The 27,335-nt window shown below is 46.5% G+C and overlaps 1 pseudogene; it reads right to left on the bottom strand.

Moving 5' to 3' along the window:
* Positions 1 to 11,508, bottom strand: part of LOC118668598 — a 47,174-nt pseudogene extending 35,666 nt beyond the window's left edge.
* Positions 11,509 to 27,335: the final 15,827 nt, after the last annotated feature.

Here is a 27,335-nt window from a genome sequence, read left to right as displayed (position 1 = left end):
TTCACCGACTCCGTCCACACCTTTGGGGACCCCTGGACCCGCTGGGGTTGGACCCCGGCATATGGCGCCTGAACAGGGACCCCTAGGTAAGCGCCCCACTCTCGGGATGGATAGGACTCCACCGTAGGAAGAGGGTGGATAGTCTTCGCCGACTCCGTCCACACCTTTGGGAACCCCTGGAACAGGATTCCCCTAGGTAAGCCCCCCCATTGAGAACCCCCACATTCGGGACGGATAGGACTCCACCAGGGTGCTGCAAACCCCCCTATGAGGATAAGTAGGGTAAGAAGGTGGATAGTACAGAACTTAGATTGAGAAGATGTGCCATAATGAGTCCAAAGAAAGAAGACTCTGTATTGATCTTTAGATTAAGAACATGTGCCATACTGAGTCTAAAGAAATAAGACTCTGTATTGATCTTTTAACACATATGCTTGTTAGCAGAGGAGTTAAGGTTACTCCCAGTCAGACAGAACGTTTTATACAAGAAATATGTCCATGCTTTTCTGAGGAAGGAAAGGTAAATGTAATGGCATGGGAGAAGGTAGGCCCAAGGAGCCTTATCCTTAACCCCACTGCAGCCTTTCCACCCTGGGAAAGTGCAGGATTGGCAAGTTCTCCCTGGGGTGATAGATCAGGACTCAGGTAATAGCGGAAAGCGCCAATCCTACTCTTAAAATGGATACAAGAGAGCATTTGGTTTTGTTTTTTTTTTCTTTTTAATGCCTCCTTTTAAAAAATAAAAAAGGGGGAATTTGCCGGGAGCTGGTCCATGCTTGCTGTTTCAAGGGACCTGGCATATATGGCATACTGTTCTTAATATGTTTGCTCACCTTCTTGGCACTATGTGTTTTAACCAAGGTCTCTGAGAAAGGTTGTTTCCCCAGGTAGGGATTTTCCCCTGGAGTTAGGGAGGGAATAAAACCTCTTAACTAGTGCCAGGTGGGTAATTAATCACTTTACGAACAATCATGCTTAAGCTACCTAATCTTTACTCCCTGGAATGGAGATAAGAAACGCCCTAACCTTTGTAATAGAGATTGATAGGATTGAATCAACTGGTATAAATACAGATGTAATAAGACAGCAAGACACAGAACTTAGAATACGGAACCAAGAGAGCCAGAACTTAGAACACAGAACTTAGAATACAGAACCAGGAGAGATGGAACCTAGGCACAGAACCTACACAGAACGTTCTCTAGAGACAGAAGAACTTCGCTGGAGAGAACATGGCAAAAGTTCCTGGACAGAAACTGGCCTCAGAACCTAGAGACAGAACCTAGCGAGAGAACATGGCAAAAGATCCTGGACTGAACCTGACTACAGAAATTGGCAAGAGAACCTGACTAGAACCTGGTAACTGAACCTAGCTGGAGAACATGGACACAGAACCTGGCTGGAGATCCAAAGCAGAACTTCGCTGGAGATCCAGACCAGAACTTGGCTGGAGATCCTGGCTAGAGATCCTGGCTAGGCTGCTGATCAACTGAACGCTGTCTCCGTGTCCTTCCTTCTTCACCGACTCCGTCCACACCTTTGGGGACCCCTGGACCCGCTGGGGTTGGACCCCGGCACAGGGTGAATGGTGAAGTTGGCGGCATTTTCAGGACCGTTGGGTGAGAAGCACTGAGGCCGCTTGCCCCAGACCTCTGGCAGAGCGGCCCCGAAGCTGCTGTTCGGCGCCTGATGGGGGTTCTGGCCGTCTCTCTCCCAGCCCATCCTCGCAGCCCCCTCAGCTGGGGGCTGAAGCAGGACACGTGTGGGCATTCAGGGCCAGCTGAAGGTCATGGGCTTTCCAACCACACCATGAGGCAGGGGAGCAGGTGCCGACACTTGACTACTGTGTGAACCAGTCCCGTTCACCATGAGGTCATTATCCAAGGCCTTTGTGGCGTCACTTGCAATTTTATGGCATTTGCTGGGTTTTTCCATGTGGCAGCCACTGTGCTGCGGGCTTTACACTCAACCCTGTGTCCAACCTTCACAGTGAATCACCTGCCTTGGTCCTCACTTTTCTGATGTTGCTTAGAAAGGTGTAAAGCACAGAGCCCAGGCGAGAGGGTCTGCTTGGCATCTTACCGTAAAGTAAGTCCAGCTGAAGCCAACGGGTTCCGTCACCAATACCTACTGTTTACTGAGCCTGCCTCCCTCCCCACTCACCTGCCGGAGATGGAATAGGAAGCAGGCAGGCCATTGCTGGCAATACGGATATGCCCACCCTCATTTCAGAGTGTGGGATGCACGCAGTGATGTGCGCACGCATCCCTCCAAGACACGGCATAGAAACACGTGCAGAAGAGTAGGACTAACCCTGTCTTGGCGATCGGGAGAAGCAGGCACAGGTGCCAGCCACGCAGGACTTGGAGGCTGGGAACACACTTGTTGCACAGTAAGATCTCACAGTATCAGGGCTGGCAGTGAGGATGGCTCCCATCTGTCATCTCCGAGAGGGAGATTTTTCATCACCCCATTTCACAGAGGAGGCAGCTGAGGCTCACTGTGCTTAAGGAGCTTGTCAAGGCACAGCAGGGCTGGGATTCCAACCCAGGCCGGGGAATGCTGTCTCTGTGTCTCGCTTCCTTCTGAGTAGCTGTGGCTTTTGTCACTGTTGCTGAGCCCGCAGAATGGAATCTATTCTCTGCTAGGCTGACACCTTCCAGTCCTCAGTAGCTGCTGAGTGTCACACGCTGGTGGTGACGGAGATAGTCCCATGCCCCCTGCCCCCACTGTACAGGTAGACGGGAGGCAGACTGCGAGAGAGCCGGGCTGCTTTCTCTCGGGCCTGGCTCTCTACTCCGTCCCACGGCTCTGTTTGTGGGGATGGATGTCAGACTTCAAAGGCAGCGGCGCACTGTCTCTCCATCTCCGGCCCATGAGAAAGCGCCCAAGTCCCAGAACAAAGGCCTTTCCAGACTCGCGTCACCTGCTCAGCACTTAGCATGGGGCTTAATTGAAGGAAACAGAGCTTCTTGGAGTGAGAGCGAGGAGTGAGTGAGAAAGTCGATAACACTAAAGACACCGCCATTAATAAAGCCAGACTTGCTGCTAATATCCCACTTGAATTCAAAACAGGACAAATAATTGGAAATCTGAGCAGGGTGAGTGGTGGGGCCAGTGGTACGGATGACAGAGGTCTGGCAGCTGTGGGAGACCTTCTGTATGGGGTGATGTGGCTGGGACAAAAGCTCCTGGAGGGAGTAATTCAGTCCTGGGGTCTGGTGTCCTGCTCTCTGCCGACAGCCACAGGCTGACACCTGGACAGTGGCAATAGCTCACATTGAATAGCATTCGAAATGTACCAGGCACTGTCCTCAGTTCTTTACAAGTATTAGGTTAATCCTTACAATGTGTGTGCATATCTATAATAATAAGAGCATAATATGCTAATCAAACTGGATGTCTTTCCAGACGAAGCCAGGGCTGCGAGGGAAGCTCAGGTCCAGGGTGCCAGAGGGAAGCCAGTGCCAGCAGCCGGGGGAACATCTACTCTTACACTAATTTTGTGCATCGGGCCTCCAGTCTATATATATAAAAGGCTAATATGCAAAGTGTCCTCTCGGGAGTTTGACCAGGAGAACGGGAGTTTGATTGCTTGCTATGACATGCGCTGACCACTAGGGGGTGGCGCAGAACATGGCTGGTGACCAGCAGTGGTGGCAGGGTGCTGAGGGAGCGAGGGAAGGAGGAGGCGGGGAGGTGGGGGACCTGATTGGCCCTGATCGCTGGCCAGGCCGAGGGACCCCACCTGTGCACACATTTGTGCACCGGGCCTCTATAATATCCTTTATACCTCTATTTATCTATGTATCTCTATTATCTACTATTTACCTAATTAGGTAGCTATTATTATTGTCCCCATTTTACAGATAAGGAAACTGATGCACAGAGGGGTTAACTAATTTGTCCAGGCTGAACCTATGTAAGTATATGTGCCTAACCACTAGACAACACTACCTCCTTTGAGTGACCTGGCCTTTCATCTCTGGCTTTCTGGATAACTTAGGGCAAGGACCAAAATCCAGTCAGTACACATTTGTGATATATAGTCTAATCTTAGCATAATAGTAATAACCAGTGTTTATGGTTCCTATATGCCAGGAATCCCCCTGATAACCCATGAGGTAGGTAGCTAGGTGCCTTTACTGTCTCCACTTTACAGGGAGGAAAACGGAACCTGAGAGAAGCTAGGTGACTTCCCCTTGATCCCATGGCTAGTTAGTAACAGAACCAGGATTCGGACCTGCATCTTTTGGCTCAAAGTGCAGTCCCTAAAACACTGCTGAAATCCAGTGCTTACTCTCAAAGGGTCCTCAGGTAGAGCCTGGGCGGGTGTACTCACAGGCAGTTATGACACTGGCTGATGGATGCTGGACACACCTAGACACATGTGAGCATCCCCAGAGATGGGTGGCAAGCGGGTATAGCCCACTGAATACCATTCACTTACCAGTAAGTCAGGGGTGGGAACGTCTGGCCCATGGGCCATATAAAACCCGCAAAATCATTTGGTCTGGCCCTGCCAAGGCAACTGCAGGTGGGACTTGAAATTCAGTGAATCTAGGAGCTTTTTTTCATAGCGACATAAATTTATGTTACGTGAATGATATAAATATTTATGTCAGCGAATGATATAAATATTTAAATGGCCCTTGGCAGAAAAAATGTTCCCCACCCTGACTTAAATCCTCGGGCTATAACCCCAGGGCATTGCCCTAGACCAGGGGTTGGCAAACTTTTTGACTCGAGGGCCACAGTGGGTTCTTAAACTGGCCCGGAGGGCCGGAACAAAAGCTTGGATGGAGTGTTTGTGTGAACTAATATAAATTCAAAGTAAACATCATTACATAAAAGGGTACGGTCTTTTTTTTCAATAGTTTTATTCATTTCAAACGGGCCGGATCCGGCCCGTGGGCCGTAGTTTGCCCACGGCTGCCCTAGACTCCCCTAACCCCTCTCTTGTTTTTATCTGCCTGCTCTTCCACCTGTTCATCCCACAGCCTTAAGCTGGAGCCGGTTACTCAGGGAACTCCATGTATTCTGGACCCTGTGTGGAGGACTGGGATGCATTCTGCTGGCAGGAGACAGAATCTACACCTGTATAGGAGGCAACATAATGGGATGAAGAGGGTTGGCCATTGTGGTCAGATAGGCCTCAGGGTGACTCCTGATTTCTGAACCTCAGTTTCCCTATCTGTGAAATGGTCCTGCAAGTCCAGGGAAAGGGTGGAGAAGGCTGGCTCTGTGGAGGCCCACTAAAACCAGAGGCACCCTCCCTCTGGAGAGGGAAGGGAGAGCGGGGAGAGGGTCAAAGCCTGTGAAATCCAGAGAGCACAGGGCAAGGAGCACGGACGACTTCTCCCAGCCCGTTGTACGGGAATAAGGGGCTCTTTCAAACTGGAGGTGAGAATATTTAGGGAGAATAAGAGATGTGGCCACTGGGGAGGAGACAGAGCCTCAGTGCCCTGAAAGTGGAGAAGGCTGGAGACGTTACCTCAGGTCACCCCCGGCACAGGGCCAATGGTTTGTTGAGATGGGTCAGGGCATGGCTTCATTTTTTACGGCCATTACCCTGGTGGGCTCCAAGGCCTAGTGGCTTAGAGAGTCTCCCTCCCCTGTAATCCTTCTCCTTGCACCACTAGGCCTAGAAGAAGGCTCACATTCAGTCCAGATCTGAAATGTTTTCATCTCACCTACTCATGGATGCTGACTCTGAGTTTTTAGTTTTGGGTGGGTGAGGGGCAGAGGAGATGAGAGAGTGAAGGGGGTACAGTGCAAAGAGTGGTCAGTGCACAGACGGAAGGCTCTGAGATCACTGCCCTAGAGAGATCTCTCCTGATCTGATGCTGAATCTAATGACCTTGACCTCGGAGTAGTCCAGCTGTCGTGGCCAATAATGCGAACTTTGTGCCAAGGACTAGAACTGGATTTACCTTTTTGCTATCAATAGAGGTGGATTCAGCATTGTGCTGGCAAATGTTTAAAAACCGGTTTTCTGGAAGTGGGGAGAAGCCCTAATGTGCAGCACTTGCCAATTTCTGTGGTATAAATGCTCCCCCCATGGCTGATCTCAAGTAGCAGAATGACATCACTGAGTGTTAAGTTGGGAAGAGGTGTTAAAAGTTGTTTTTCTTGAGCCTATACACTGGCTCCAGCACATTTGCGGGTAGATTGACCACAAGGCAGAGGACGCTTGAGCTTCAGGGCTGCTCATATGTAGGGATCCTTCCAAGGCCCATGCAATGTATTCACATGGACATATGTTTTCATATGGTTTGCAAAAGTCAGATGTAATAACTGCTTGGTTAATATTTTTGCCTCTTTCTACTCCATCTTGTATTGAATGGCTTGGAGTAGCCATGGGCATGGTGTAATTTGTTGTGATTTCCTTTTTCATTCTAAATATATATTCATTTTTGTACTTAATTTTGATTTGTAATTTCATTTATTTTTTCTTAAAGAGAACCTCAAAAACCTACTATTATATATACCTCCAGGTGTAAAGCATTGATCTACTCTTGGAGTAAATTACATTACAACTCATCCTCCAGAAAATTTTTGTGTTGTAACTTTATCTTGGAATCATATTGGCATATGGAAATTCTCTGGATAATTTGGTCCAGACTAGCTTCCTAGAATGCCACTTTCATTATATCATACCTCTCTGCTCAAAGCCCTCATAGCTCCCCCTTGATCTCTTAAACTGGCCTGTAAGGCTCTCTGCAGATTGACCACCCCATACCCTTTCATAAAGTACCTTCTTTACTCCCCTCTGCATCCCCCCAAATAAAACTTCTTTCCTTGAAAATTTGTTTAGATTATTTCTCCTGCGTGGAGCACCTTTTCCGTTTCCTCCCCTTTTGGACTTTGCCAAATGCTTTGAGATGACCATGTGGGTTTTTGTTCTTTGTTATATTAATACTGTGTATCACATTAATTGATTTTCAGATGTTAAGCCAACCTTGCATTTGTGGATAAAACCCACTTGGTCATAGTTTATAATCATTTTTATATGTTGCTGGATTCAGTTTGCTAGTATTATGTTGAGGATTTTTTTGCATCTATATTTCTAAGAGAAATTGGTAGTTTTTCTCATGATTCCTTTGTCTGGTTTTCATATCAAGGAATTCTGGTTTCACATAATGAGTTGGGAAGTGTTCCTCTTTTATTTTTTTGGAAGAGTTTGTGAAGGGTTGGTATCAATTATTCTTTAAACATTTGGTAGAATTCAGCAGTGAAGCCATTTGAGGCTGAACTTTGTGGGAAGTCTAAGTTATTAATTCTCTTTTCCTGTTATAGGTCTATTCAGATTTTCTATTTCTTCTTGGGTAAGTTTGGATAGTTTGTGTCTTTCTAGGAATTTGTCCATTTCAACCAAGATATATAATTTGTTGGCATATGGTAATTTGTAGCATTCCCTTGTAATCCTTTTTTGTTTGTTTGTTTCTGTAAGATTGGTAGTGATGTCTCCTTTCTCATTTCTGAATTTAGTTACTTGAGCCTTCTCTTTTTGTCTTGGGCGGTCTAGCTAAAAGTTTGTCAATTCTGTTCTTTTTATTTTGTCAATTATTCTCTATTGTTTTTCTATTTTCTATCTTATTTATTTTCACTGCAGTCTGTATGTTTTTCTTCCACTTTATTTTGATTTAGTTTGCTCTTATTTTTCTAGGAGAAAGTACTGGGAAAGACCCTAAAAACTATGTAACACAGTATTGATATTTTAGAATATTGGCTGAAACCCCAAAGCTGAAAAAATACACTGTAAAATAAGATGCCAGCCACATCTATCCAGGTAACCAAAAGGTAGCAGAGATGGTTCAGTGACTACTACCCTCATCATCTATCTACAGCCTGTGTGAAAGAAAATAGAGACTTGAAAGGAATTAAGCAGGTTTTGTGTCATCCCATATCTGCTACTCCATGGGGAAGAGGGTGGTGCTCGCAGGTTAATAGGGCTTCTAAAGTACTTACAGAAGTTGGGAGTGGGCCCCTGACAGGATACTTTCTGAGCTGCAGAAACCTATGGGGTATTTTGCTGCATGAAATAGAGCGAAGGGCAGGAGAGGACGTTGCACACACACCTGCAATTTGGGGCTGATTGTGAACATGGACACTGCTGCCTGCTTCTTTCCAGGGACTCAAAGGGCTGCCTGGAGTGGCCCATGGTGGTAGAGGGAGGGGCAAGGGCAATGGCAGTAGAGCAGCCTCACACGAGAGGTTTCTGTAGGTTGTGTGGACAGGATGGGAGGTGCTGGAGAGGACCTGCCTCCTTGGGAGAGGGAACTGAGCAGGAAGAGGCTTTGAGGAGGGCCATTTGAGGCGGTTGCTAGAAAGGAGTTGAAGAGCCACCATTAGGGAGCTGTACTGTGCAGAAGGCAGGTGTCTGTAAGAGCCCACACATGTATTCCCAGTGGGTGGTAGGCTCTTCAGCATTTTGATGGCTGCTGTTACAGAGGGTGACATAGCCAGCCAGTAATGTCTTAGAACTACAAGTGGGAGTTTTCCTCACCCTTCTCCCAGTCACCTATGTGTGCCCCCAGCACATTCAGCCCCTTCAGTATCCACCTAGGGGATAACCAGCAAGTCCTCTTAGAGCTCTGAGACAACATCACACCTGTGGGTTGACGCCCGCCATCCCCCTATTTTTGTGCCTCTGCTCCACTGACTGGGAGATGAACAGGAGATCCTCAGGGCCAGCCTCCCTACTGTACAGTCGGGGCAAATGGGCCCGGAGCGGGGAAAGGCTTTGTGCAGGATGATGTGGTCAGGCTGTGTCAGTGGCTCCTGACCCCCTCAAACCCCGGAAGTTGGGAGGCTAGGGCACGTCTCTGTTTATTCAACACAGACAGCTCTGATTATAAAAGAACTCGGCTTGGGGGACAGACTGGGAGGGGATGCAATGTAGACGCTCTGAACTTCATTTTCATCATCAGACGTTTCTCAGGTAAAACAATAGTTGCAGCCTACACAGGGAAGCGGCCTATGCGAATGCCTGGAAGTTATGGAAAACGCTGCATTTTAACTCTGTTCCTCCAGAAGCCATACTCATCTATTTGAAACTGCCAATCAACCTTCAAGCAAAGAAAAGCATGCACACACACCTCTGCACAAATGGATTTGATTAGGCTTAGCTGTAGGTTTAAGAAAATTTAATCATCTTAACCTGTTTAGTCTTTTTCCCTGATGAAAATCATCAGTCAGATTCCAGCATGAGCCAGTGAGAGCTGAGCTGCTGTCAGCACCGTTGTTTATGTTAATACGTTATAGGCATGAAATGGAGGAAGGAGAGTTATGAGAAAAAGTCCTGAATGAATTAGGAGGGTGCGGGTATGCGGCAGCCCCCGAGGTCAGCAGGCAGGGGCTCTGAGGGGACTGTTTATTTATGAGTTTCAGCATAGGACCCTCTCTCCCTGCTGGAAGGGACATTGAGACACTCTATCAAGTATGTTTCTCTCTGCAGTCAGAACTTGCCTTCAGCAGAACTGAAGGTCTGGAACCCCACAGACACCATTTGCTCGCTGTGTGACCTCAGATAAGTTGCTTAACCTCTTTAAATGTTGGTTTTCTCATCTAAGAAACGGAGCTATCGGGAGTAACTGGCATGCTGGATGGCTTTATGGATTAGCTGGCATGTTGGGGAAAGGGCCTGGTGCTTCATGAATGCTCAGTCAAAATGCTTCATGGAGACACTATCCCTCCTTCCCGGGACCAGCCAGCTCCTTCGCAGTGCTCTCTCCTGGTACCACAGGCCCTGTGGACATTGGTGGTGCTGGGCACAGATGAAAAGGCCATAAATCTGGAGCCTGCACCCATCTCTTTGTGACTTTAAGGAAATCACTGCCTTTTTGGATCGTGGTTTCTCAGTCAAATGAGAACGCCAATTGTCCCCAACATCCATTCTCACCTTCAACCTGGGAAAAGAGCCCAATGGCCACCCATCTCTCAGGTTTCTTGTAGAAAGGCGTGGCCATAGGACTATTTAGGGCCATTAACATCCAAAGGAAATGTTACATGGAACTTCTAGAAAGTCTCATAAAGGAGAGGGAGAGGGAATAAGTGAATGTCTATCAACATGTAAGGAGATAAACTATGGCCATACTATGAAATATTACTCCGCAATAAAAAGAAACAACCACTGAGACATACAACAACGTGGATGTACCTCCAAAGCATTATGCTGAGTGAAAGAATCCAGACACAGAAGAGTATGTGCTAAATTATTACATCCCCAGTACACATGTGCGCGCGCGCGCACACACACACACACACACACACACACAGAAACAGATTCTGAAACATTCCTGTTCACCCAGATGCATGTGTAGTAAATCAGAGATGGCCACATCTTTCTTACTGATCCAATCGAGAGTGATGTCTCAGTACCTTTTCCTTTACTCTGGCCTGGCATTTGTGACTTCCAGTGCAGCAACAACGATGTCCTGGCTCCTGAGGCCAGGTCATAGAAGCCTTGCAGCCTCTGCCTGGACTTCTTGGCATTCAGCCTCTACACCAGTGGTTCTCAACCTTCTGGCCCTTTAAATACAGTTCCTCATGTTGTGACCCAACCATAAAATTATTTTCGTTGCTACTTCATAACTGTAATGTTGCTACTGTTATGAATCGAAATATACATATCTGATATGCAGGATGGTCTTAGGCGACCCCTGTGCAAGGGTCGTTCGACAGCCAAAGGGGTCACGACCCACAGGTTGAGAACCGCTGCTCTACACCATTAGTAAGCCCCAACGCACAGATGCCACCACCTTTGCAGCCGTCAGGTTACCTTGGAAGTGGAGCCTCCAGTCCCAGTTTCGTGGACCCAGATGATGAGCAAAGATCAGCCGCCCCCAAGCTCTACCCACATTGCATATTCATAAACAAAATCAATGATGACTGTGATAGTAAGCCACTGTCTCGGGGTGATTATGCAGCAATTAGAACACCATCCAGTCACATGTACATGTGAGAGAAAGTGCTACCTAAGGTCCCTCCTGGGCCTGCAGGCAGTCTCCCCAGATTATATCCCTGGACCCTCTTCTACAGGCAGGAGCAGGTAGGGCAGCTGTCCAGGACTCTGAGCTTGCCTGGTATAGGCAGCCAGGATGGAAGAGAGGGCAGCACCCCCCAAGGATGGGCAGAAAGTGTTTGGGGCTCTTATCACTGTCTGGGCCAGAGACTCTCCCAGGATCTCACCCACAAAGGCTAGAGTTAAAAGCCCTCTAGAATCCCTTCTTCCTGCATCCATCCATGACCCTGTCTGACCTCTGCTGGGAGCAAGAGGATGGGAAGTGCTGGTGAGAGCCAGGGGAGGAAAGCTGTGTAGGCTTGTAAAGACTGTCTGATGTGAGCCCAGCACCCACCATTCTAAGGGGTTTGGCCAGATCTAGTGTTAACATGCACATTCCTACCGGGGTCTGCTGGGTGAGGGGTCTGGATGCACCAGGAGGCTGTGGGTGTGGCTGGCATCTCACAGCTGAACTTATTAACTCCATGTCCCACGTTATACATCTCGTCTCTAGAGTACAGAGAGGGCTCTCCCAGGGGAGTGGTGCCTGTGCCGTCTGGCCTCAGGACAATGGGAAGGGAGTCCCTGACTGACAGAGAATCCTGGAATTTAAACTCAGAGTTACTCCTGGGGTCAAACTCTCCAGGAACCTTTCAATATATAAATCTTTAAGGAACATTTAAGAAGCTTCCTGATATGTAACATACTAAGTATAATGTAACATACCAGGGGATGGTACAGGTAAGCTGTTTTTAGTCATGAATACCTTAGCATGAATTAGTTTATTCATTTCTATCCTGGGGAGGAAGAGAGCAACTATGAGAATGGGAAGAATTACCGAAAAGAGAAGGGAGGATGTTTCTCTACTTTAGAAACACGTTTACCAGCATTCTAAATTTGCTTAAGACTAGCTTTAAGACAGGAAATGCTTTATATTTTTGCCCAAAATGTCTATGGGAGGACTCTCATTTCTGGAGCAATGATGCCTTAAATACCCTCAACAACTTTCCAAACGAAAACAGTGACTATCAGATAAAATGTTTAGGAAATTCTACTCTTGAATTGACAAGAAAATAGGGGCTTACAGAGGCTGAAACTGAACGGAGCGCATGGAGCCTGATGCTGGCTGTCGTCGTGTCCAGGGCTCTCACCGTCGACATCTTTGCCACAAGCATTTTCGTTGCGTAACTAATCGGCCATAAGGCAATCTTGCCACAAAAAGGATGAAATCACAGCAAGTAAAAGAGGGACATTAAAAAGGACATAATGAAACATGAAAAAAACCCACAAAATTAAAAAGACTTTATTTAAAATGTGTGTAGATTCATGGCAATACTGCACAGACAACCAGTGTTATTTTGTGGATTGTACCTAAGCACTTGTCTTCATTCTATGGGAAATGTGGTTCAACTCTGTGCCCTCAAACAGGGCCCTGGGTCGCTCTCTCTCCTCCCAATGTAGTGTGTTTCACAATAAGGAACCAACTCTCGAGGCAAATCATCCTCATCTGGAAGAAATGCGACTATTTTAAGACCAGCACCATGTCTGCTCATCACTGTATAGACCGTTATGAGGGCTGCCTAAGACTCATATAAGGTATAAGAATGGGAGTAACTGTTGAGGACTTTGTCAATAGACAGATGAAGCTAAGCTGACAACTAGCTTAAATATATTGTCTGCTGAGTATTCATCACAGAAATAAATCAAACAAACAAACAGAAAACCATACTATCAACCCGTTATTCATTTTTTATTTTTCGTGTGGCAAAATGGCCTCACGGCCAATTATGTGGCAAAACTGCTTGTGACAAAGATGCTTACGGGGAAAGTACCTAGAACCTGGAACTTGCAGTTCCAGGAGCTGCCAACCCTGGTGGCCTCAAGCCTCCATGTTGATGCTGGACGGGGAATGGGAGAAAGCAGTTGAGTCAGAAACTCCTGCATAACGCTGAGGCCCAAGGGCGACATCTTTGGTACAAGAGTAATCAAGAAATGAACTCTGTTGCATAGAAGAGGGGGCAGAACAACTGGGCCCCAGGTGAACAGAAAGACAATGACCTCTCCCAAGAATACTTACCCAAAAGCTGCTCTCACATGGCTATGTCGTCCAAGTTCACATGTACAGGTGTACCTCAGAGCTATTGCAAGAGTGGTTCCAGACCTTCTCAATACAAGTAAATATCACAATAAGGCGAATCACACGAATATTTTGGTTTTCCGGTGCATATAAAAGTTGTTTACACTGTACTGTAGTCTATCAAGTACAAAAGTCTTATGTCTAAAAAAGCAGTGTACATACCTTAATTAAAAAATAGTCTTATGTCTAAAAAAGCAGTATACATACCTTAATCAAAAAATAGTCTTATGTCTAAAAAAGCAGTGTACATACCTTAATCAAAAAATAGTCTTATGTCTAAAAAAGCAGTGTACATACCTTAATTAAAAAATAGTCTTATGTCTAAAAAAGCAGTGTACATACCTTAATCAAAAAATAGTCTTATGTCTAAAAAAGCAGTGTACATACCTTAATCAAAAAATAGTCTTATGTCTAAGAAAGCAGTGTACATACCTTAATTAAAAAATACTTTCTTGCTAAAAATTGCTAACTATTCTCTGAGCCATCCGTGAGTTGTACTCTTTTTGATGGTGCGATCTTGCCTTGATGTTGATGGCTGCTGACTGACCAAGGTGGTTTTTGCTGAAGGTTGGGGTGGCTGTGGCAGTTTCTCAGAATAAGACAGCAGTCATGTGTGTCTCAGCAGCTGACTCTTCCTTTCATGAAGGATTTCTCTGTGGCATGCAATGCTGTTTGATAGCGTTTTACCAGCAGTAGAAATTCTTTCAAAATTGGAGTCAGTCCTCTTAAACACTGCCACTGCTTTGTCAGCTAAGTTTATCTAATATTCTAAATCCTTTCCCATCATTTCAACAATCTTCATAGCATCTTCACCAAGAGTAGATTCCAGCTCAAGACACCATTTTCTTTTTAAAAAAATATATTTTATTGATTTTTTACAGAGAGGAAGGGAGAGGGATAGAGAGTTAGAAACATCGATGAGAGAGAAACATCGATCAGCTGCCTCCTGCACACTCCCCACTGGGGATGTGCCCGCAACCAAGGTACATGCCTTTGACCGGAATCGAACCTGGGACCTTTCAGTCTGTAGGCTAACGCTCTATCCACGGAGCCAAACCGGTTAGGGCACCATTTTCTTTTGTCGTCTGTAAGAAGCAGCTCCTTATCCATTAGTTTTAACCTGAGATGCAGCAGTTCAGTTACATCCTCAGGCCCCACCTCTAATGCTGGTTCTCTTGCTGTTTCCATCACATCAGAAGTTATATCCTCCATTGAATTCCCTCAAATCATCCATGAGGGTTGGAACCAACTTGTTCCAAATTCCTGTTAATGTTGATATTTTGACCTCTTCCCGTGAATCACAAATATTCCTAATGGCTTATAGAATGATGAATTTTCCCCCAGAATGTTTTCAATTTACTTTGCCCAGATCCATCGAAAGAATCACTGCCAATGGCAACTATAGCCTGATGAAATACATATATCTTAAATAATAAGGCTTGAAAGTCAATTACTTTTTGATCCATAAGCTGCAGAATGAATATTTGTGTTAGCAGGCATGAAGACAACATTAATCTCATCTCCATCTGACCAGGTGCCTTGTCCAAGAGCAGTGATGTTTTGAAAGGAATCTTTTTCTGAGCAGTGGCTGAAAATGTTCAGTAAACCATGTCGTACATGGATGTGCTATCATCCGGGCTTCGTGGTTCCATTTATGGAGAACAGGCAGATTAAACTTAGCATCATTCTTAAGGACCCTAGGATTTTCAGAATGGTCAATGAGAATTGTCTTTCACTTAAGCCCATCAGCTGCATTAACCCTGACAAGAGAGTCAGTTTGTCTTTGAGGCTATGGAGCCAGGTACTGACTTCTCTCTACATATGAAAGTCCTGGATGACATCTTCTGCCAATGGAAGGCTGTTTCATCTGCCTTAAAGATCTGTTATTTAGTGCAGCCATCTTCACTCATTGTCTCAGCTGGATCTTCTGGCTGACTGGCTGCAGCTTCTGCATCAGCACTTGCTGCTTTGCGTTGCACTTTGATGTTCTGGAGACGGCTTCTTTCCTTAAACCTCACGAGCTGACCTCTGCTGGCTTCAGACTTTTCTTCTGCAGCTTCCTCACCTCTCAGCCTTTGTAGAACTGAAAAGAGTTAGGGCCTTGCGCCAGATTAGGCTTTCACTTTAAGGAATGTTGTGGCTGGTTTGATCTTCTTTCCAGACCATTAGAACTTCTTCTGTATCAGCAATAAGGCTGCTTCATTTCTTATCGTGTGTGTGTTTACTGGAGGAGCGCTTTCAATGTCCTTCAAGCACTTTCCTTTGCATTCACAACTTGGCTAACTGTTCGGGGCAGGAGGCCTAACTTGTAGTCTGTCTCGGCTTTCAACATGCCTTCCTCACTGAGCGTTATCATTTCTTGCTTTTGATTTAAGTGAGAGACGTGCGACTCTTCCTTTCATTTGAACTCTCAGAGGCCATTGTAGGGTTATTCATTGGCCCGATTTCAATATTGTTGTGTTTCAGGAAACAGGGAGGCCCAAGCACAGGGAGAGAGATGGGGGGATGCCTGGTCGGTGGAGCAGTCAGAACACATCCAACATTTATCGATTAAGTTCACATTTTTACATGGGTGTAGTGTGTTTTGCCCCAAAACAATTACAGTAGTAACTTCAAAGATCTCTGACCACAGATTATCATAACAAATATAATAATAATGAAAATGTTTGAAATATTGTGAGAATTACCAAAATGGTGCCAATTTGGCAGTTGCCAAAGACCTTCAATTTGTTAAAAAAAAAAAAAAAAAAAAAAGTCTGTGAAGCACAATAAAATAGGCCTGAGTGGGTGCTTCCCACAGGTGACAGGCAGAAACAGATTATCTCTGCAGGAAGCCAAGTTCAGCTCAAGCTCAAAAGCTTCTCAGAGATGCAAGTTCCAAGGAACATTTCAGTCCAAGTCAGAAATCATTAAACCACACCAGGAGACAGGCACCATGAATGAGAACCAGCAGAAGTAACAGACTACAGAATCTTACCTACAGGGGCTTCGGATATTGGAAGAATCAGACATGGAAAACAGCTATGCCTCAGTGTGTTTTAAGAAATAAGTGAAAGGTGTGAAAATATGAGCACAGGCACAATTTTTTTAAATGCACATTTAGAAAAGAACAAGAAAGAACATCTAGGCAAAAAAAATTGTAATAATTGAAATGGAAAATTCAGTGGGTGAATTTAAAATAGATTAGACACGGCTGAAGAGAAAACAAATTAACTGATAATTCTTAAGAAACTATCCAGTATGCAGTTGACACGAAGATATGGACAACAAGAAGCAAGGTTAAGAGACATGGAAGATAGGGTGTGAAGGTCTAACATATATTTCACTTGTAGTTCCAGAATATGATTGTAGAATTAATGGGGGAGAGGCAGTCTTCCAAGAAATAATGACTGACATTTCCCAAGAGTTGTTCAAAGTCACCAACACTGAGATCTAAGAAGCACAACACAATTCAAACAAGATAAATAGAAATTCACAACTCTGTAAATGTTGGTGAAATGGCAGAACATAAAAGATACATTACTTTTGAGGGTATATATGTATAGTTGTTGCTGTTAATCCTCACCTGAGGATATTTTTCCATTGATCTTTTTAGAGAGAAAAACATTGATGTGAGAGAGAAACATTTATTGGTTGTCTCTAGCACATGCTCCGACCGGGGCTAGGGATTAAGCCTGTATCCCAGGTACATGCCCTTGACTGGAATGGAACCCAGGATGCTCTATCCACTGAGCCAAACCAGATAGGGCAAGGATATGTGTGTGTGTGTGTGTGTATATACATACACACATATATATACACATATATATATACACACATACACACACACATCCCCACACACATATATACATTTTTATTCCTTTTGTCATAGACATGTTAATGCACTCTTTTGTATGTATATTTCACAGTAAAAAGTGTTTTCATTGGCTTTGGCTTCTGAACAGAAGAGATGTGGCTAAATTGAGATGGCTAGAAGGTCTCTCTGAGTCAGTTTTGAACACTGAGGGCAGCGTGGTGTCTGGGCAAAGACTGAGATTTGAAGTTAGGCAGACCTTGTTTTAAAGCCCAATTCTATTGCTTCATAACTATGTGATACTTAGCAAGTTAGTTCACCTCTCTTAATATATTTCCTCATATTGTTCACTTTTTGGTGTGGTTGGGAGATGGCATAGATTTCAAAGAATTCTTGGGCAGAGGAGACCTTAGCGACACGTAGTCTAAGTCCTTTTGTGGAAAAGGGATTGTGAACCCCCTCTCCCCCCTTTAGGAGGCTCCATGCCTGTCTTTCTCTTCTTGGCCAAACCAAATAGTATCTTCTCTGAACTCTGACGAAAAGTATTGCCATCCATCCACTTGCTGCCTGCTAGGAGCCAGGCACTGTGCCCAACGCTGTCCATGTCCTCACTTTTTCTCACGAGAGCCTTGCAGGGGAGGCTTTGAATGGAGAAGCTGGAGGCCGGAGAGGTTAAGCCACTTCCTCCAGATCATGCAGCTGCAGAGTCAGAGTTTGTACCCAGGTCTGTGATAAGCCAATATTTGGACTCCACCCTGCCCCTTCTTGGAAGCCCTCTCCCAGACTGTAGGCCTGAAGGAGTGTGCCAGGGCCCTCGGCCCTCATCAGGGGGCCCAGCCGGGCCACATTCCCAGCGCTCTGTGCGAGTGTGGTCTGTGAGAAATCACAGCCTCCTCTCCACTGTCTGGGTGCCCGGCGAGTCTCACCCAGGGGGTCAGAGCCTGGCTCACCCTGAGGCCAGCAGGACTCCCCAGCCCCTCTTCTCACCCCCAGCCACAGCCCCGTGCGGCAGAAGCAGGAGCTTTGGAATTAGCGACATGAGACCTAGAATCTGGCTCTGACTCCTCCCAGGCTGTGACCCACGAGGCCGCTTTCCCTCTCCACACCCTGGTTCCTCGTCTGTGAACTGGGGAGAACGATCTCACACATTGTAGGTGCACAGTCAGTGAAAGTTATGATTATTGAAGGCTAGGAAGGCCCCTGGTGGTAGCAGAGACCCCCGTGAAAACCTCGGAGCCTGGACTGCCCGTCACCTTCCCTTGGAGCAAAGATCCCAACTGTCACAGGACAGGGTTCAAGCAGGAAGGACCCATGGGGTTCAGGCTTTGTGACCCCCTTGTACACTGTCCTGTGTGGGCGAAATGGGCAGGATAGGTAGTCCTCACCAGTGGAAGAGGAATGCAGAGGCTAAGAGACTAGGTAGCTTGTCAGATATTTATTGCTATGGGAGGATCATAGTGAGATAACCCAACTCAGCAGTCTTCGTGGGCCCTCTCTTCATGGCCACTCCTGCCTTCTGCTTCCCTTCCAATTCACCACTTTGGCTCTTACCTTAGCAACTTCCATTCCCTCGGTCTGTTCCTCCTGAATTGCCTGATGAACTAATTTATACTAGGGTGGGAATGACCCCACTTGCCATTCTGTTTAGCCTCTTAGGCGCCTGTACTTTCTAAAAGAAGAGATGCCAAAGCAATGAACTGCTCATGGTAGACTATCAGGAGGGAGAGATCTGGGGGAGGCCCCAGAATAGGCACATCACTTTAAATATTGGCTGAAACATAAGAACTTGCTGAGTGGCAAAAATAGCTGTTTCATATGGTTCAACTTAGCAAATTACCAACTGGCTTCTCAGTGGGAGAATTCTGGTCCCCAAGGCCAGTGTGCCCATGGGTTCCAGTGTCCCCGCCCACTGCCTGTGGTGTTATATTGGACAAATCACTAAGTGTCTCTGAGCTTCTGATTTCTTCCCCATCTGATTACAGGGCTCCCAAACCCCTACCCACCCCCAGGATGTAGTAAGATCGAGTGTGATTGCCAAGTGTGAGCTGGTGTGGCACTTCCTGCTGCTGACTGATGTCTGAGCCTTCGCTCTGTGCTGCCCGCTTCTGGGTTTCTTTTTCAAGGTAGATAGCTCCACTTGGTTTGGGTGAGAATCCAGGTTTTTCTTTCCTTTTGTTCTGCCAGGCTCTGAGTTGGGCAAGGACCGGCACCCAGAGACAGCTCAGCTGTGTGCCCGCCATGGGTATCAGCCTAGTGGGGTGAACATCCCTACTCTCTGCCTGGCATATACCCCCTGGCATATACCACCCTGGAGGCCCACAGCCTCTGGGCTTGAGGCCCACAAAACTGTTTCTGACCAACTGGCCAGAACCGGTTTGGCTCAGTGGATGGAGCGTCGGCCTGCGGACTGAGGGGTCCCGGGTTCGGTTCCGGTTGGGGGCATGTGCCTTGGTTGCGGGCACATCCCCAGTGGGGGGCATGCGGGAGGCAGCTGATCGATGTTTCTCTGTTTCTGGCTCTCTATCCCTCTCCCTTCCTCTCTGTAGAAAATCAATAAAATGTATTAAAAAAAACACACACAAAAAAAACTGTTTCTGACCAACTGGAAGTGTGCCCCCAGAACAGCTCGCTCCTCGAGCCTGGGAAGCAGGCACTCCTGGACTCACACCTGCAGACGCTGGCCCTAATCTCAGGAGCCCTGGCTGCTGTTCTGGGCCCTGTCCTCACACGCAGAGCTGTACCGCTCATAGCCCTTGCCAGGCTATGGCTTTTCTTATGGCCCTTTCTCTTGTTTGCAGCTGTTTTCTACGCTGGACTACTTTAGGCCAGTGGGTTTGTCTTTGCAAGAGACAGAAGGGAGTTTGGGAGGTGAGAGAGAGTTGGGGGTAGATGGAAACTGGGTGTGTAGAGGAAGGTAGGGGTGGGGAAGGGAACTTTGGGGGTAGAAGGAGGTTTGGGGATGGAAGGGAAGTTGGAAGATGGGAGTGTGCGGCAGCAGAGAGCTCAGCAGTGGTCCTAGTGCTGTGGAGGGATCTGACTTGACCCAGGAGCCCCGAGAGCATTTAAGGAAATGTGGGTGCTCACCCTGCTATGGGGTGGCCTTGCTGATGGCTCAGCCAGGGCAGTGTGAGCAGTCGCAATCTCCTGGGAATGAGTTCATCCAACTTGGCTCTGTCAGCGGGACAAAGACGACAATGGTAACAGTGACGGGTGCTCCTCTGTCGCTGAGCACTTGCTCCTGACAGGGTGAGAAGGGGAGAGGAGGTAACCCTCCCGCCAGTCCTGGGTGGGAGGCATGGCTATTGTTCCCATTTAGAGTTGGGGACCCTGAGGGGTAATAACCCACCCAGGTCAACATGAGGGCCTTAGTCAGGATCTGAAATAAAAGCCCACACTTTTTGGGGTCGGGGGGAGTATACTTTACCATGAAAGGACTAGAGCACAGTATTTTACCAATTCTAGTGTACATATTTCATTTTAACATCTCTGAACTTGTGATGTATCCTACAGTCTATGGCTCATGAATGGTTTAATAGGAGGCCTTTTTAATTAATGGTAAATAAAATGGTGCACTTTATCATTGACAGTATCATAGAGTCAAAGTAGTGTGTACATTTTTTTCTTTTATAAAAGTGGGAATATTATATGACCTGTTTTTTTCTCAGTTTTATTGAGCTATAACTGGCATATATCATTACTAGTACACTATTTTAAAGTGTACAACATAATAGTTTGATATATGTATATATTGTGCAATGATCACTGCAGTAAGTTTAGTTAACATCCATTACCACACATAGTTACAGACTTTTTTGTGTGTGATGAGAACTCTTAAGATCTGCTCTCTTAGCAACTTTCAAATTTACAGTATTATTAACTATGTTCACCATGATGTACAGTATATCCCCAGAACCTATCTATATATATAAAAGCCAAGCGACCGGAATGACTGGCCTGATTGGGGCCCCGATGGAAGCCCCAATCGGCCCCCACAACATCCTGCGGCTCCTCCCCTCCACTGGCCCGGCCTCCCATTGCCCCCCAACCCAGATTGGGGGTGGGGCCAGCTGGCCAACTACCCGTGGCCCCCTCCCCCTGGCCAGCACCAACCTCAATCGCACCCCCAACCTCCCACATCCCCTCCCCGCAGCCGGCACTGCCCGATCGGCCCCCATCGGGGTGGGCCTGCCAGACCCCACCTATGCACAAATTCGTGCACTGGGCCTCTAGTTAATATTATAACTAGAAGTTTGTACCTTTTGACCACTTTCACCCATTTCCCCATCCTGTCTCTGGCAACCAACTGCCTCTGTTCTCTTTTTCTGTGATCATGGGTATTCTTTTATATTCCACATATAAGTGAGATCATAAGTGAGTATTTGTCCTTCTCTGTCTGACTTATTTTACTTAGCATAATGCCCTCAAGGTCTATCCATGTTGTTAAAAATGGTAGATTTTGGCTGGTAATATTCCATTATATACTTACACACACACACACACACACACACACACACCACACTTTCTTCATCCATCCATCCATCGATGGACACTTAGGTTGGTTCAGTGTCTTGATTATGATAAGTAATGCTGTAATGGATTTTGGGTACAAATATCTCTTTGAGATAGTAGTTATACCCAGAAGTGGAATTGCTGGATCATATGGTAATTATATTTTTAATTTTTGGCAAACCTCCATACCGTTTTCCATTGTGGCTGTACTAATTAACATTCCTACCAACAGTGCCCATCCACATCCTTGCCAACACTTGTCTCTTTAATGACAACCAACCTAACAGGTTTGAGGTGATATTTTGTGGTTTTGATTTCCATTTTCCTGATGATTTAAGTGATGTTGAGCACCTTTTCATATACTGGTTGGCCATTTGTATGTTTCTTTGGAAAAATGTCTATTTGGTTCCTCTGCCCATTTTTAAATCAGATTGTTTTTTGCTAATAGGTTGTATGAGTTTTTTAAAAATATATTTTAGATATTAACCTTTTATGTGCTTTGCAAATATTCTCTCCCATTGTGTAGGTTGCCTTTTCATTTGTTGTTGATTTCCTTTGCTGTGCAGAAGCTTTTTAGTAGTCCCAGTTGTTTATTTTTGCTTTTGTTGTCAAGCTCCAATGTCTAGGGTCTTACCCATAACTTTTTTCTTCTGGGAACATTATGGTTTCAGTCCTTATGTTCAAATCTCTAGTCCGTTTTTAGTTGACTTTGAATATGGTATAAGATAGGGGTCCAGTTTTGTTCTTTGGCATGTGGCTTTCCAGTTTTCCCAAAACCATTTCTTAAGGAGACTACCCTTTCTCAATTATATATTCTTGGTGCCTTTATCATAAATTAATTGACCATAATTGTGTGGGCTTATTTTTGAGCTCTCTCTTCTATTCCGTGTGTCTGTATTTTATACCAGTACCATAGTATTTTGATTAGTATAACTTTGTAATATAACTTGAAACCAGGGTGTGTGATGCCTCCAGCTTTGTTCTTTCTCAAGATTGCTTTGGCAGTTTGGGGTCTTTTGTGGTTTCATACAAATTTTAGGATTGTTTGTTTTATTTCTATGAAAAATGCCATGGGAATTTTGATATGGATTACATTGAATCTATAGATTGCTTTGGGTAGTATGGACATTTTAGCAATATTAATTCTTCCAGTCCATGAACATGGAATATCTTTCCATTTATTTGTGTCTTCTTCATTTTCTTTCATCAGTGTCTTATAATTTTCACTGTACAAATCTTTTACCTCCTTCGTTGAATGTACTCCTAGGGGTTTTATTATTTTTGATGCAATCATAAATGGGATTGTATTTTTCATTTCTCTTTCTTATAGTTTGTTGTTAGTGCATAGAGATGCAACGGACTTTTGTATATTGGTTTTGTATCCTGCAACTTTACTGAATTTGTTCATTCTAATAATTTTTTGGTGAAGTCTCTAGGGTTTTCTACATATCATATGTCATATAAAATTGAGACAATTTTACTTCTTCCTTTCCAGTTTGGATGCCTTTTATTTATTTTTCTTACCTAATTACTCTGGCTAGGATTTCCAATATTAGGTTGATGAGAATGGGCTAGTTTTATTCCTGATCTTAGGATAAGCTTTCCGTTTTTTACTGTTGAGTATAATGTTAGCTGTGGGTTTGTCATATACGGCCTTTATTATGTTGAGGTACATTTCCCCAATATTCACTTTGTTGAGTTTTTATCACGAATAAATGTCGAATTTTGTCAGGTGCTTTTTCTGCATCTATTGAAATGATTATATGATTTCTATCCTTCATTTTGTTAATGTGGTGTATCACATTGATTGATTTACAGATGTTGAACCATCCTTGTATCCCTAGAATAAATCCCAGTTGATCATGGATATGATCCTTCTAATGTGCTGCCAATGTTTTGTTTTGCCAATGTTTTGTTGAGGATTTTTGTATTTTTGTTCATCAGGGATATTGGCCCATAATTTTCTTTTCTTGTAGTGTCCTTGCATGGTTTTGGTGTCAGGGTAATGCTGACCTCAAAAAATGAGTTTGGAAGTGTCCCTCCTCTTTAATTTTTTGGAAGAGTTTGAGGAGGATTGGTATTAATTCCTCTTTAAATATTTGGTAGAATTTACCAGTGAAACCATCTGATCTTGGTTGATTACTGATTCAATCTCCTTACTAGTACTTGGTCTGTTCAGATTTTCTATTCATGAGTCAGTCTTGGTAAGTTCTGTGTATCTAGGAATTTATTAATTTTTTTCTAGGTTGCCCAATTTGTTGGCATGTAATTGCTCACAGAAATCTCTTATGATCCTCTACTTCTATGGCATTGGTTGTAATGCCTTCTTCTCTTTCATTTCTAATTTTATGTATTTGAGTCCTCTCTCTTTTTCTTGATAAGTCTAAAGGTTTGTCTATTTTATTTATCTTTTCAAGAAACAACAGTTCTTAGTTTTATTGATCATTTATATTATCTTTTTAGTCTCTATTTTATTTATTTCTGCTGTAATCTTTATTTCCTTTCTTCTGCTAACTTTGGTAAAAATCACTTCTCAATCCCTCCTTTCTGGCCAGGGGTTGGGGGAACAGCTATTCACCAAAGACTGCTTTCTTATCTTCAAGAAAACTAGAAAGTTATTTTAAAAAATTTGAGAAACAAAGAGTTATTGTGTTGATTGTATAAACCTTAGAGAACACCAGAAGGTATGGAGAAGGTCATAGAAGTGATCCCCACCTCATCACAGGGGAGCACCGGCTGGCATAGGGGAGGCCAGGCTGGGGGCTTAGCTCTAGCAGGTTGGGGAGAGGACTGTGGTCACCCTTGGGGACTTCCCAGTAGGGACTGGGATGCACCATGTGAGACAAGAAGACACGCACAGACGGCCCGGAGTCCTGGGATGGGCTGCCCAGTGGGGTCTATTGCGGGCGGTGCTGCAGGGAAGGGACATTGGTTGGAGTAAACTGGTAGGCAGGGAAGGCTTCCAGGAGAGAGGCTCTGAGAGGTGAGGGTTGGCAGGGTGGTGAGGGGAAAGGGAAGAAATGTCTGGCAAGGAACACCAGAAACCACTTGGGGTGATGGAGGGGAACCTTTATGAATTTTCTGGGCCCCACAGGGGTGAGGGAGTGGCTGAGAGGCAGCAAGAAGATCTGGAGATGCTCTTCAAAAAAACAGCTAGGACCCTGGGTAATGACGTGCACTTGGTGAACAGAGAACAGGAAGTATGCAGACTGGGCAGCAGCAGTCACAGCGTGGCCACAGGCCAATAGGCAGGATCAGACAAGGGATGTCCAGGACCAGCCCTGGGCAGAGGCAGCTGGAGGGAGAGGCAGTGGTCCCTCCCTCGAATACTTGCAACTTCCATCTCCCCTGGGGACAAAGAAGGGACAGAGAGGGAGTGCTGTATTGACTGGGAGTTGATTGAGAAAGTTTGTAGAGACTGGGCCTCCTGTGAAATGGCTGGATGGTTGCCTGCCAGCAGTGGACACAGGGTTGACAAATAAAGGCATAGCTTTGTCCCCTGGGATCTGGGTGCACACCCTCCCCTGCACTGAGTTTAGCTCTCCTCCTCCGACGTAGGTCTCCTCTCCTGTTACAGGTGGGCAGCTGAGGTGCAGGGGGTGAAATTGCTCACCCAGGGCCACTACAAATAGCCAGGCTGGGACTTGAGCTCACATCTGTATGGCATCAGAGTCCCTCTCTATTCCTTTGGTCTCACTGTCTGTGGCCTGCTTCTTGGGGAGCCTGGGGGCAGTGTATCAGCAGTATCCCCAGGAAACAGATCCATGAGCCCAGAGAAGTGCCCCTGGCCACGCTGGGGCCTGGCTCCCCAGCTGCTCAGCACCACAGGCTGCGGACAGAGCTGGCTGCAAGAAGCAAGACTGCCTGTACCCGTCCCTCCCCTTCCAGGGCAGCTCTGAGCACTGATTGGAGGATATTTCTGGAGGCTGCTGGAGGACCAGGCCTCATGCACAAAACACCAGAGTGATTTTCATCTGAAGGCCTGGAAACATGGTGGAGAAATCTTGATGAGTCAATCACGGAAGATGATGCAAATCTCCCGGCTTTTCGTGCCGACGTCTCCAGCCCAAAGATACCATGTCCAGATGTGGTTCCCTCTAAAAATAGCAGGTGGAGTCATCTCCCCTGGCTAATTGTTCTAAGTGGTCCCTCAGTGCCATCTGGAAGTGGGTCTCGTCAGTGTACCAGGACGTCGCCCCAATTATCTGTGCGACAGCTCTTCAACGCCGGCCCCACAACAGAGGGGCAGCAGCTGTCTGCTCATCCCCCTCCTTGCCAGCACCAGCTCTGCCTCTGATGTGCATGGCACACCCTCCCCTGCAGGCTCCACCAGAGAAAGTCATCCCCTGGAGGAGGGTCCTCTCCTGGGAGCCTCCAGGGGGCAAGATTCTGGCAGAAGGTGGCAATTTCCCTCTTGGTGAGGATGGGGGCTGCTTTCTCCGTGCTTCACTCCAGGGGGAATGTGAGCCAGGTCACAGCGCTGGCAGATGCTGCCGCTCTGAGTGCAGGGCATGCACTCTCGATGGCTGTCCCACCAGCACCTCCAGCGGCCAGGACCGGAGACGAGCCTGTGAAGCCATCTCTCCCCTGGGTTATGGGTGTCTAAGGGTGGTGCCCACCGCAGGCAGGTCTGGCACAGGCATATCTGGGTGCCTGGACCCGGCTGGTCTGGGACTTTGGGCAGGTCTTCTGCTTTCCTCAGCCTCTGAGCATCCTGCTCTGCCCACCGGTCAGTTCTGAGGGGTGAGAAATGACAAAGTTCTCACAGGTCATGTGGCTCAGGACGAAGTGCCATGGGTGCTGGTTTTGTGGGGTTCATGTTCCCCATGCTGCCACCATGCCTTTCCTGGCATAGAGTGGAGCTCCCAGACCTTCACTCACATGCCCCGAGGGGCACCCCTGCAGCATCATGGGAGGGGTGCTTGGCGTCCAGGCGTGGCGATGCTGGAGCACTCAGGAAGGGCACATGCAGACTTGCTGAGCCAGGAGGCAGCAGTGGCACAGGCAGCTCCGCGCAGTAGAGACAACAGCACCTGTGGGGCACCTGGGTCCCATCTGCACTCTGTTCTGCTCCCACCTGGTTGGTACCTCCACTGAGCTGCTCATGGGTCAAGTGTTGTCTTAACCATATTACAAGTGAGAGGAAATGCAAGGGATCGGGACAGAACAAAAGCAATTCAAAGGCACGTGGGGGTGGAGTGGAGGTGGGGTCAGCTGGACAAGATTCCCCTCAGGTTGCCTAACTGAAGGGGCCTAGCGTGAGGCCAGGCTACTGGAAGGATTCCTCCAGAAACAGCTGCAGAAACAAGCCCAGCCCCGTCCCCCTCCTCCCCCGGTGCTCCAGGCAGCCTCCCCCACGCACATTTTCTGGCCGAATTGTTTCTTGGTTTATCTTTGACCTCCACTGCAAACCAGGCTCACTCTGACAAGGCTTTGAAGTCAAGTCCCTGAGTCTCCCCCTCTGGGGCTGGGCCCAGCCCAGCTGGACACGGGCTGAGTGCAGGGCAGAGGTTGGGGTGCACGTGGCTGAAGGCAGGAGCAGGGAAGGCCCGTTATGTGGGCTGTGGAGGTGGGTAGGAAAGGGCAGGGCTGGTGGAGGTGAGCAGAGCTGGTGCAGGCAGGACGGGGCAGGTGCGGTGACCAGGAGGGGTCAGACAGCCACAGGGTGTGGAAGCCAGGCTGGGACTCAAGGCCTAACCCCAGACCCTGGTGCTGAGTATTTCTGGCACAGCCATAGGAAGCTAACACCAGGCAGTGTCAGACCTGTGACCTCAGTGGCATGTACTGACCTTCACCAGGATTCTCAGACTTGAGCTTGCACCACAGTGACCTGGAGGGCTTGGTAAAGTCCACAGCACTGGGCCACCCCTGAGTCTCTGAATCAGTAGTTC

Source organism: Myotis myotis, unplaced genomic scaffold, assembly GCF_014108235.1.
Source record: "Myotis myotis isolate mMyoMyo1 unplaced genomic scaffold, mMyoMyo1.p scaffold_m19_p_13, whole genome shotgun sequence".
NCBI classification, from domain to species: Eukaryota; Metazoa; Chordata; class Mammalia; order Chiroptera; family Vespertilionidae; genus Myotis; species Myotis myotis.
Note: the sequence above shows the minus strand (reverse complement) of the source record. Positions and strands in the feature narration are given on the sequence as shown.